Below are 9,096 nucleotides of genomic sequence, written 5' to 3' on the forward strand. Positions count from 1 at the left end.
TGAACACAGTAACAAATCAGGTCGATTTCTAGCTAACCAGCTAAAAATAAATAAAGAAAAAACAACTATATGTGCTGCTAAAGATTTATCGGGGAACACAATATATGATCCTGGATGAATAAACAACATTTTTAGGGATTTCTATGAAACTTTATACTCACCACAAATAAACCCATCTAAAAATGAAATTGATCTGTTTCTTGACAACGTAACTCTTCCAAAATTACTAGACAGTCAAGCAATGGAACTGGATTCGCCACTGACGCCAAGTGAACTCCAGGAAGCCCTGATAAGTATGCCCAATAATAAGGCCCCAGGTCCAGACGGTTTCCCTGCAGAATTCTACAAAGAATTCTGGACAATTTTGGCACCAGTATTCCACGGCATGTTGCAGGAAATCGAGGAAAATGGCAGACTACCACCAAATATGAATTCTGCCAACATTAGTCTCCTGCTAAAACCAGGCAAAGACCCTTTATTTCCCTCAAGCTATCGTCCAATTTCTCTTTTAAATGTAGACCTTAAAATAATCTGCAAAGCTCTCTCAAAGAGATTAGAGAAAATGACCCCCCTCTTAATTCATCCTGACCAAACTGGTTTCATAAAAGGTCGGCACTCCTCAACAAACACTCGTAGATTACTTAATTTAATAGACTACTCATACGATAAAAACATCGAAACCATAATATTATCTCTAGATGCAGAAAAAGCATTTGACAGAGTTAACTGGAAATTTTTATTCGCAACTTTACACAAATTTGGTTTTGGAAACTCTTTCATAAACTGGATAAGAATATTATACAATTCCCCAACAGCTCGTATCAGAACAAATGACCAGACATCCTCCAGCTTCTGTCTCCTGAGGGGCACCAGACAGGGATGCCCACTCTCCCCTTCACTTTTTGCAATTTTTATCGAACCTCTAGCAGCAGCATTTAGACAGGCTACAACAATTAAGGGCATAAAATGTAAGAACATAGAACATAAAATCAGTCTCTATGCGGATGATGTGTTGCTTTTTCTGCAAAACACACAAACCAACCTCTCTGAGGTAATTACTTTAATAAACTGGTTTTCAAGAGTTTCAGATTACTCAATTAACTGGCCAAAATCTACAGTTCTCCCCATTAACTGCTCCTTCCATAATTCTTCCTCTGCCCCACTGCAATCCGGAAATATTAAATATTTAGGTATTAATGTTTCTCCTAAGCTTTCAGACTTAACTAAACTAAACCACATCCCACTTCTAAAGAAAGTAGAAGGCGATCTGACTAGATGGAAATCTTTACCCATATCACTCATGGGAAGGGTCGCCACTATAAAAATGATGATCTTGCCAAAAATAAATTACTTATTTTTGATGATCCCTAACAAACCATCACAAGATTGGTTCAGATCTCTGGATTCATATATTTCCAAATTCCTTTGGAAAGATAAACCCCCGCGTATCAGCTTAAAAACGCTACAAAGAACCAAGGATAGAAACAGAGGCAGACATGAGGTTTAAATACACAGAAGGATAACGAGGGAATGAGACACAAAAGGAGGGCACAGCTGGGAGTAATCTGACCTGACGAGACAAGGGAAAAGTAAACTGAACATACTGAGATCAGACATGGATCTTCAGTAAGTAAAACAGGAAACACATACACGTAATGACATAACTCACAACCTTAACACAGACTGGGGGACACAGAACATAGGAACATGAACCATGAAACAGAAGAGTACAAACACCCCAGGTAACCAAAACCACAGAATAATAAAAAAAACTAAAACATAAAGTCACGGACTCCAGATCATGATATTAAAGGTTTTCTTTTAATTCACCCATTCACACAACCACTTATTTCTATGTAAGCCTTTTTATTTAACATTGACATTTTTATTTAACATTGACACTATTACTCCATAAAAGCACTGCACAGCATAGAGGAGCCACCTCGACAGGACAAGGTCACTTTTTCGAGGATGCTCACATTGGACAGAGAAGAGAGATGATTTGAACAAGGAGTGAAAGAAACCATCTATGTCCACTTTGAATGACCATCTTTGGGCAGAGGAGGTGACTCAGACATCAATTGTTAGTTATCTAAAATGCCGTTTGAGATCCCTTCTCAGGTGCCTGAACCACCACTAACATTTTGAGTCAGGTGAGCTTGATAAATCACATGATGAGGAAGGAAGTCTCACAGTGGTTTCACTGAAAACTTCTGCTAATAATGAGCCACTCCTTGTTTGACACCTTGGCTCATGTGATAAGACATATGATTCACACTCACACTTTAGGGACTTTTCACCTTTTGGTTTTAAAAGTGAAGACGTTTCTTGGATGACAGGTGATAAGTCTTCAAGAAATTTGAATAAGTCCAGTCTTTCCAACCCCACTAGTGCCAAATGCACACACAAATTTACCAGTAAATCTTTCATTATTTTAATTGCAGGGTTTCTGATTGTGTTGTTACCATTGGCATTTTCAGTTGGAGAAAATACTTTATTTTATTTATTTTTTTACTTTATTCTATTTTCCCATTTTGCTGCCACAGATCACCCCCTCTGTAATCTGTCTTTGTTTGTTGATGTGTGGGGGAGCGGCATTTTGTGATTTTTGTACAGTTGATCACAAAGTCCAGCACAGTCTAGTGATACATTAACTGCAAAAAAACAAAAAAAAAAACAAAAAAACATTCTTAGATCTATCTTAGATAGAGATCTAAACCTTTTCTCATTAAAAAACAAACAATTGTGTCTTTCTTTTAGTTATCACACCCTGCCAAGGAAGAGTAACAGAGTTTACTGGAAGGTGGGAGAGTACAAAAAACAAACTTACAGCACAGCATTCATAAAATATGAATGCTGTGAAGAAAGAAAACCTCCATGTGACCTTGTATCTTAGCTGTGTGTCTGAAAGTAGTATGAAACTATGTTAGGATATAAATAAGGGAAGGTGACGAGACTGCCTCTGAGCTTCCTCAGATTGCAATAGCATGTTTTCCTTGCAAGAAAAAAACTGATTTATCTGACATTGCTTTTTGGTGCAAGTATCTGATCCTAAGCTGTGTGTCGCTACACAACTATCATAAAACCACATAAATGTATAATCATATTTTATAGTGCTAGGTGGAAATCCAAGTCTTCTTAATTCTTGAGCAAATAAAAACACCTGATCTCTTTCTAACTTTTTTTCGACATACATGCATTTCAAATATAATTTAAACTTTAAAATGAATTCATTACATTATTTTTTTTTTTTCTGTAACAGTGAAAATCCCATCACATTTGAACAGTCATACACACATACGATTATAAACACTTCATGTTTCATTTAGATCATGCAGTCTTACTACAATTAGATTTCATTTTGACAAACATTCATTTTAGCATAATTCCTTTAATCCAGTTATATAGAATACTTCATTTTACTTTTTCCTTAAAAGTCTGTGTTTGTCAATCAAACTTTACCCAAAACAATTTGTTTTTAATACATCATGTATTTTAAAAGTCATACATTCCAAGATCAGTGCCTCATGTGTGTTGCTATCCTGCACCACCCACACATACTGTCATGGTCTACGGTGGGTGGCTGGAGTTTCCATTAGGCTCCTGAACTGACCTGGGATCCGCCCCTGGGCAGGGCCAACTCCAGCTCCTGCACACCTGGAGCCTATTGCAGGCTATCAAGCCAGAGGGATTTAAACCACACATCGATGTTCACTCACTGCCAGTTCGTCATCAACCCATGTTGGTAACAGGTCTTGTGTCTCAAGTTCTCGCTGTGATTCATCTTACTAACTAAGACTCTTTTGTGCTACAGTCGCTGTACCCACCCTGGCTCACTCCACCTCCGGACTTGGAATATCTAGTGATCATTTTGGAAATCCCTCTGTGCCTCACCTGCCTGCCCTCCTGCCATCACACTCCATCTGGAGCCCCGGATCTCAGGTCAGCCTTTCCACGCCACTCAGCCTCCCCTGGATCTTCATCACCCCCCTCTCAAACACTCCAGGTCCCTAACTGCAAAGTAAGAATTGCTGCTCTTATTCTGGCCACTTCTGAGCTGCCTTCACTACCTGCCTAACTTCTATATCCTCTCCCCTCAGTGTGACTGTTCCCCACTCAGCTCCGTTCCACTTCCCAGGCCTCGTTCCCTCGCCCTAGCCACGTTCCCCTGGGCACGCCACACCAAGGCTCCACGTCTCGTCATTTTCCTGTCTTTGCCACGTTTCCCTTTGTTTTGTTCCCCTTGCACTTAACCGTAATAAACTATTAAATCATCTACCGTCTCCGCTCTGGGTTCCTGCACCTGGGTCCTATTCAGTACCGGCCATCCGTCGCCGTGACAGTACGAACTGGCCAACAAATGGACTCAGCAGACCCAGTACGTGCAGCAGTCTCCAAGCAGGGAGCCATTTTAGGGGCTCATGAGCAAGCGTTGCAGGTTCTCGACACCCGGTGTCAAGCCATAGGCGAGACCCAGGCTAGGATCTTAGCTTCCCTGCAGGAGATTCAGTCGGCTCTTTCCCCTCCTCCAGGCCCATCCTCCGCGTCCCCTGCGCCCGTGGCAGAACCTCCCCAGTCCTCCCCAGCTCCGACCCCTTCGGGCTCCGTGTTTCGCGATGCTGCATTCCCAGAACCCGAACCGTACTCTGGGGAGCGGGGCCGCTGTACGGCCTTTCTACTGAAATGTTCTCTCGCGTTCACGCATTCACCCCGTTCATTTACTAGCGAATCAGCTCGGGTAGCATATCTGGTGGCTAAACTACAGGGCAAGGCGCTGTTATGGGCCGAGGCGTACCTGTCGGCTCACCCGCTCCCAACCTGCTCGTTTGATGATTTTCTGTGCGAGTTTAAAAAGACCTTTACTCACCCAGTATCGGAGGGTAGTTCTGATGAAAGGTTGCTCGGGCTGCAACAGGGGAGCCGGAGTGTCGCGGAGTTCATTATCGACTTCCGTACTGCAGCCGCCGAGGCCAATTGGCCCGATCATGCCCTTCGTGGAGTGTTCCGTCGCGCCTTAAACGACGAGCTCAAAGACCAGCTCGCTTCCCGCGATGAGCCCAAATCCTTTGAAGACTTGGTCTCCCTTTCCCTTCGGATAGATAATCGCCTGAGGGAAAGGGAGGCAGAAAAGAACCAGAAACATCGTAAACCTGCGCCTCGTACGTTTTCACTTCCTCCACCGTCACGTCCGGTGTCAACATCCGCTCCCGTTTCCGTGGAAACGGACGCCGCTCCGGAGCCTATGTTAATCGGCCGCTCTCGTCTCACACCAGAGGAGCGAGAACGACGGCTTCGGTCGGGCGCGTGTTTTTACTGTGGCTCAGTGGAGCATAGGTTAGCGCAGTGTTCGGTTCGGCCAAAAGGCTACGCCCGCCGGTAATTTCGGGGATACAGGTGGGCGGATCCTCTTTCAGTTCCAAACCCTGGTTAATTCTACCAGTCACCCTGTGTCTAAATAAGGTTTCTCACCCCCTCCATGCTCTCGTTGATTCCGGAGCAGAGCAAAATTTAATAGATTTAGCTCTCGCGAGACACCTTCATTTTCCACTCAAGACTCTCGATCCTCCCATCCCTGTTACCGCATTAAACGATCAAATATTCTCTCAGATAACCCATCAGGCTGGCCCCGTAACCCTCGTCACCTCTGGAAACCACCATGAAGCCATTACCTTATTCACCTTCTCTTCTCCTGATTCACCACTCATCCTAGGCTACCCCTGGCTACAGAAACATAACCCTCATATAGACTGGTCTGGAAGTAAAATCGCTAGTTGGAGCCCCTTTTGTCTAGCCCACTGCCTCAAGTCTGCCCTACCGCCGGGGGCCCCTGACACTAACACCTCGGGCGTTGATCCGGTTGACCTCACACTCGTCCCACCTGAGTACCATGACCTCCAGGAAGTTTTCAGTAAAGACAGAGCGTCGTCCTTACCACCCCACAGGCCTTATGACTGCGCTATCGACCTTCTACCTGGTGCTCCGCTTCCCTCTAGCCGGCTATTCAACATCTCCAGACCAGAAAGAGAGTCCATGGAAAAGTACATCCACGAGTCATTAGCTGCAGGTATCATCCGCCCATCCTCCTCTCCAGTGGCCGCCGGCTTCTTTTTTGTGGAAAAGAAGGATAAATCACTCCGTCCATGCATAGACTACAGAGGGTTAAACGACATCACCATTAAAAACAAATATCCTTTACCCCTTATCAGCTCAGCCTTCGAACCCCTCCATGAAGTCACCGTATTCACCAAACTGGATCTCCGCAATGCCTACCACCTTGTCCGCATCAGGGAAGGGGACGAATGGAAAACGGCTTTTAATACGCCCCTAGGTCATTTTGAGTATTTGGTCATGCCGTTTGGGTTAACCAATGCCCCCGCTGTCTTTCAGAACCTGGTCAACGACGTGCTCCGTGATTTCCTGAACCAGTTTGTCTTTGTTTATCTTGATGACATACTCATTTTCTCCAAGACCCCCCAGGAACACCATGTCCACGTCCGAGCAGTCCTCCAACGCCTCCTGGAAAACCGACTTTACGTCAAAGCCGAGAAATGTGAGTTTCATGCACAATCTGTCACTTTTCTTGGCTATATACTCGCAGGAGGGCAGGTGAAGACTGATCCAGCCAAGATCCGCACGATCCTAGAGTGGCCCACGCCCACGTCACGCAAGCACTTACAACGTTTCCTCGGCTTTGCCAATTTCTACCGGAGGTTTATTCGCAACTACAGCCAGGTAGCCACTCCTCTCACTACACTCACTTCCACCAAAAGACAGTTCATCTGGACACCTGAAGCTGAGGTAGCATTCAGTAGGCTCAAGCGCCTATTTACTTCAGCTCCAGTATTGTGTCACCCAGATCACTCCAAGCCATTTGTTCTAGAGGTAGACGCGTCCGACGTCGGCGTCGGAGCGGTCCTTTCACAGCATTCAGGTTCCAAGGCCAAGTTACACCCATGTGCCTTTTTTTCACGTCGACTCTCGTCAGCTGAACGCAACTATGATGTAGGAGACAGAGAGTTGCTGGCTATTAAGTTAGCCCTGGAAGAGTGGCGTCACCTATTGGAAGGAGCTGAACACCCATTCACCATCTTCACAGATCATAAAAACCTTACTTACCTCAAAACAGCTAAGCGTCTAAACGCCCGCCAGGCCCGTTGGTCTCTGTTCTTTGATCGCTTCAAGTTTGCCATCTCTTTCCGTCCAGGTTCCAAGAACGCCAAGGCTGATGCCCTGTCTCGTCTTTACGACCCAGACACTGAACCCACCGAACCAGCTCCTGTGCTTCCTGCCTCCTGCCGCGTAGCGTTTTTATCCTGGGACATAGAGGAATCCATCCAGCGTGCTTTACTGGATGAACCAGACCCTGGCACAGGTCCTCCGGGCCGCCGCTTCGTTCCCACAGCAACCCGTTCGGCTGTAATTAAGTGGGCTCATACCTCCCGGTTTTCCTGCCATCCTGGAATCGGCCGCACCATCGCACTACTACGTCGTCACTTCTGGTGGGCAACTCTGGAACATGATGTGCGGGACTACGTCTCTGCCTGTGACGTGTGCGCCAGGAACAAGACCCGGAATCAGCGACCATCCGGTCTTCTGCAACCTCTAGCCGTACCTTCTCGTCCTTGGTCCCACATTTCCCTGGACTTTGTCACTGGACTGCCTAGGTCAGCAGGTAAAACAGTGATACTCTCCGTGATCGACAGGTTTTCAAAAGCAGCTCACTTCGTTGCCCTGGAGAAACTACCCACTGCCACGGAAACTGCAAGACTGACGGTTGACCACGTCTTCAAACTGCACGGGATTCCTGCCGAGGTCACTTCTGACAGGGGACCTCAGTTTACATCCCAGGTTTGGAAATCTTTCTGCTCTGCCCTGGGTGCTCGAGCCAACCTCAGTTCTGGTTACCACCCTCAAACCAACGGGCAGACTGAGAGGCTCAACCAAGAGCTGGAGTCCATGCTCCGCTGCATGGTTTCCCATAACCCGGCTACCTGGTCAGCACATCTCCCATGGGTGGAGTATGCGCACAATTCTCATGTTTCCGCATCCACTGGTCTCTCTCCATTTGAAGCGTCCCTGGGCTATCAGCCTCCCCTCTTCCCTGAGGAAGAGGCTGATTTGGCTGTGCCTTCCGTCCAGCACCATCTCCAGCGCTGCCGCCGCGTCTGGACTCGGACCCAGGAGGCACTGAAGAAAGCTGCTGCCCGCCACTGCCGCTATGCAGATCGTCTACGGTCGCCAGCTCCTCGGTACGCTCCAGGGCAGAAGGTGTGGCTGTCGGCTAAGGATGTTCCCCTTAAAGTTTCCTCCCGCAAGCTGGCTCCTCGGTTTATTGGGCCGTATGTCATCCACTCCGTCATCTCGCCCTCTGCTGTGAAGCTCGAGCTTCCTCCCAGTCTGCGGATTCACCCGGTTTTTCATGTTTCCCAAGTCAGGCCTGTGCTGTCCAGCGTGCTGTGCCCGCCTTCCGACCCCCCTCCGCCCGCCCGGCTCATCGATGGTCATCCGGCCTATACGGTTCGGCGGATCGTTGACGTCCGTCGCCGTGGTCGGGGTCGCCAGTTTTTGGTGGACTGGGAGGGGTATGGGCCTGAGGAACGTGCCTGGGTTCCTCGCTCGTTTATCCTTGATCCTGCTCTTGTCTCTGATTTTTTCAGGTCACGTCGCGGGCTGGGGACCGGTCGGCCGCCGGGTGGCTTCCCTTGAGGGGGGGGTACTGTCATGGTCTACGGTGGGTGGCTGGAGTTTCCATTAGGCTCCTGAACTGACCTGGGATCCGCCCCTGGGCAGGGCCAACTCCAGCTCCTGCACACCTGGAGCCTATTGCAGGCTATCAAGCCAGAGGGATTTAAACCACACATCGATGTTCACTCACTGCCAGTTCGTCATCAACCCATGTTGGTAACAGGTCTTGTGTCTCAAGTTCTCGCTGTGATTCATCTTACTAACTAAGACTCTTTTGTGCTACAGTCGCTGTACCCACCCTGGCTCACTCCACCTCCGGACTTGGAATATCTAGTGATCATTTTGGAAATCCCTCTGTGCCTCACCTGCCTGCCCTCCTGCCATCACACTCCATCTGGAGCCCCGGATCTC

At 47.4% G+C, this 9,096-nt stretch overlaps 1 long non-coding RNA gene across 1 annotated transcript; it reads left to right on the forward strand.

The window, feature by feature from the left end:
* The first annotated feature begins 3,566 nt into the window (after positions 1 to 3,566).
* LOC113012500 (uncharacterized) lies at positions 3,567 to 4,276 on the forward strand. The gene is made up of 3 exons (XR_013904721.1): positions 3,567 to 3,741; positions 3,815 to 4,021; positions 4,101 to 4,276. It is a non-coding gene; the product is annotated as an uncharacterized LOC113012500 (long non-coding RNA).
* The last annotated feature ends 4,820 nt before the right edge of the window (positions 4,277 to 9,096 follow it).

Source organism: Astatotilapia calliptera, chromosome 22 (assembly GCF_964374335.1).
Source record: "Astatotilapia calliptera chromosome 22, fAstCal68.1, whole genome shotgun sequence".
NCBI classification, from domain to species: Eukaryota; Metazoa; Chordata; class Actinopteri; order Cichliformes; family Cichlidae; genus Astatotilapia; species Astatotilapia calliptera.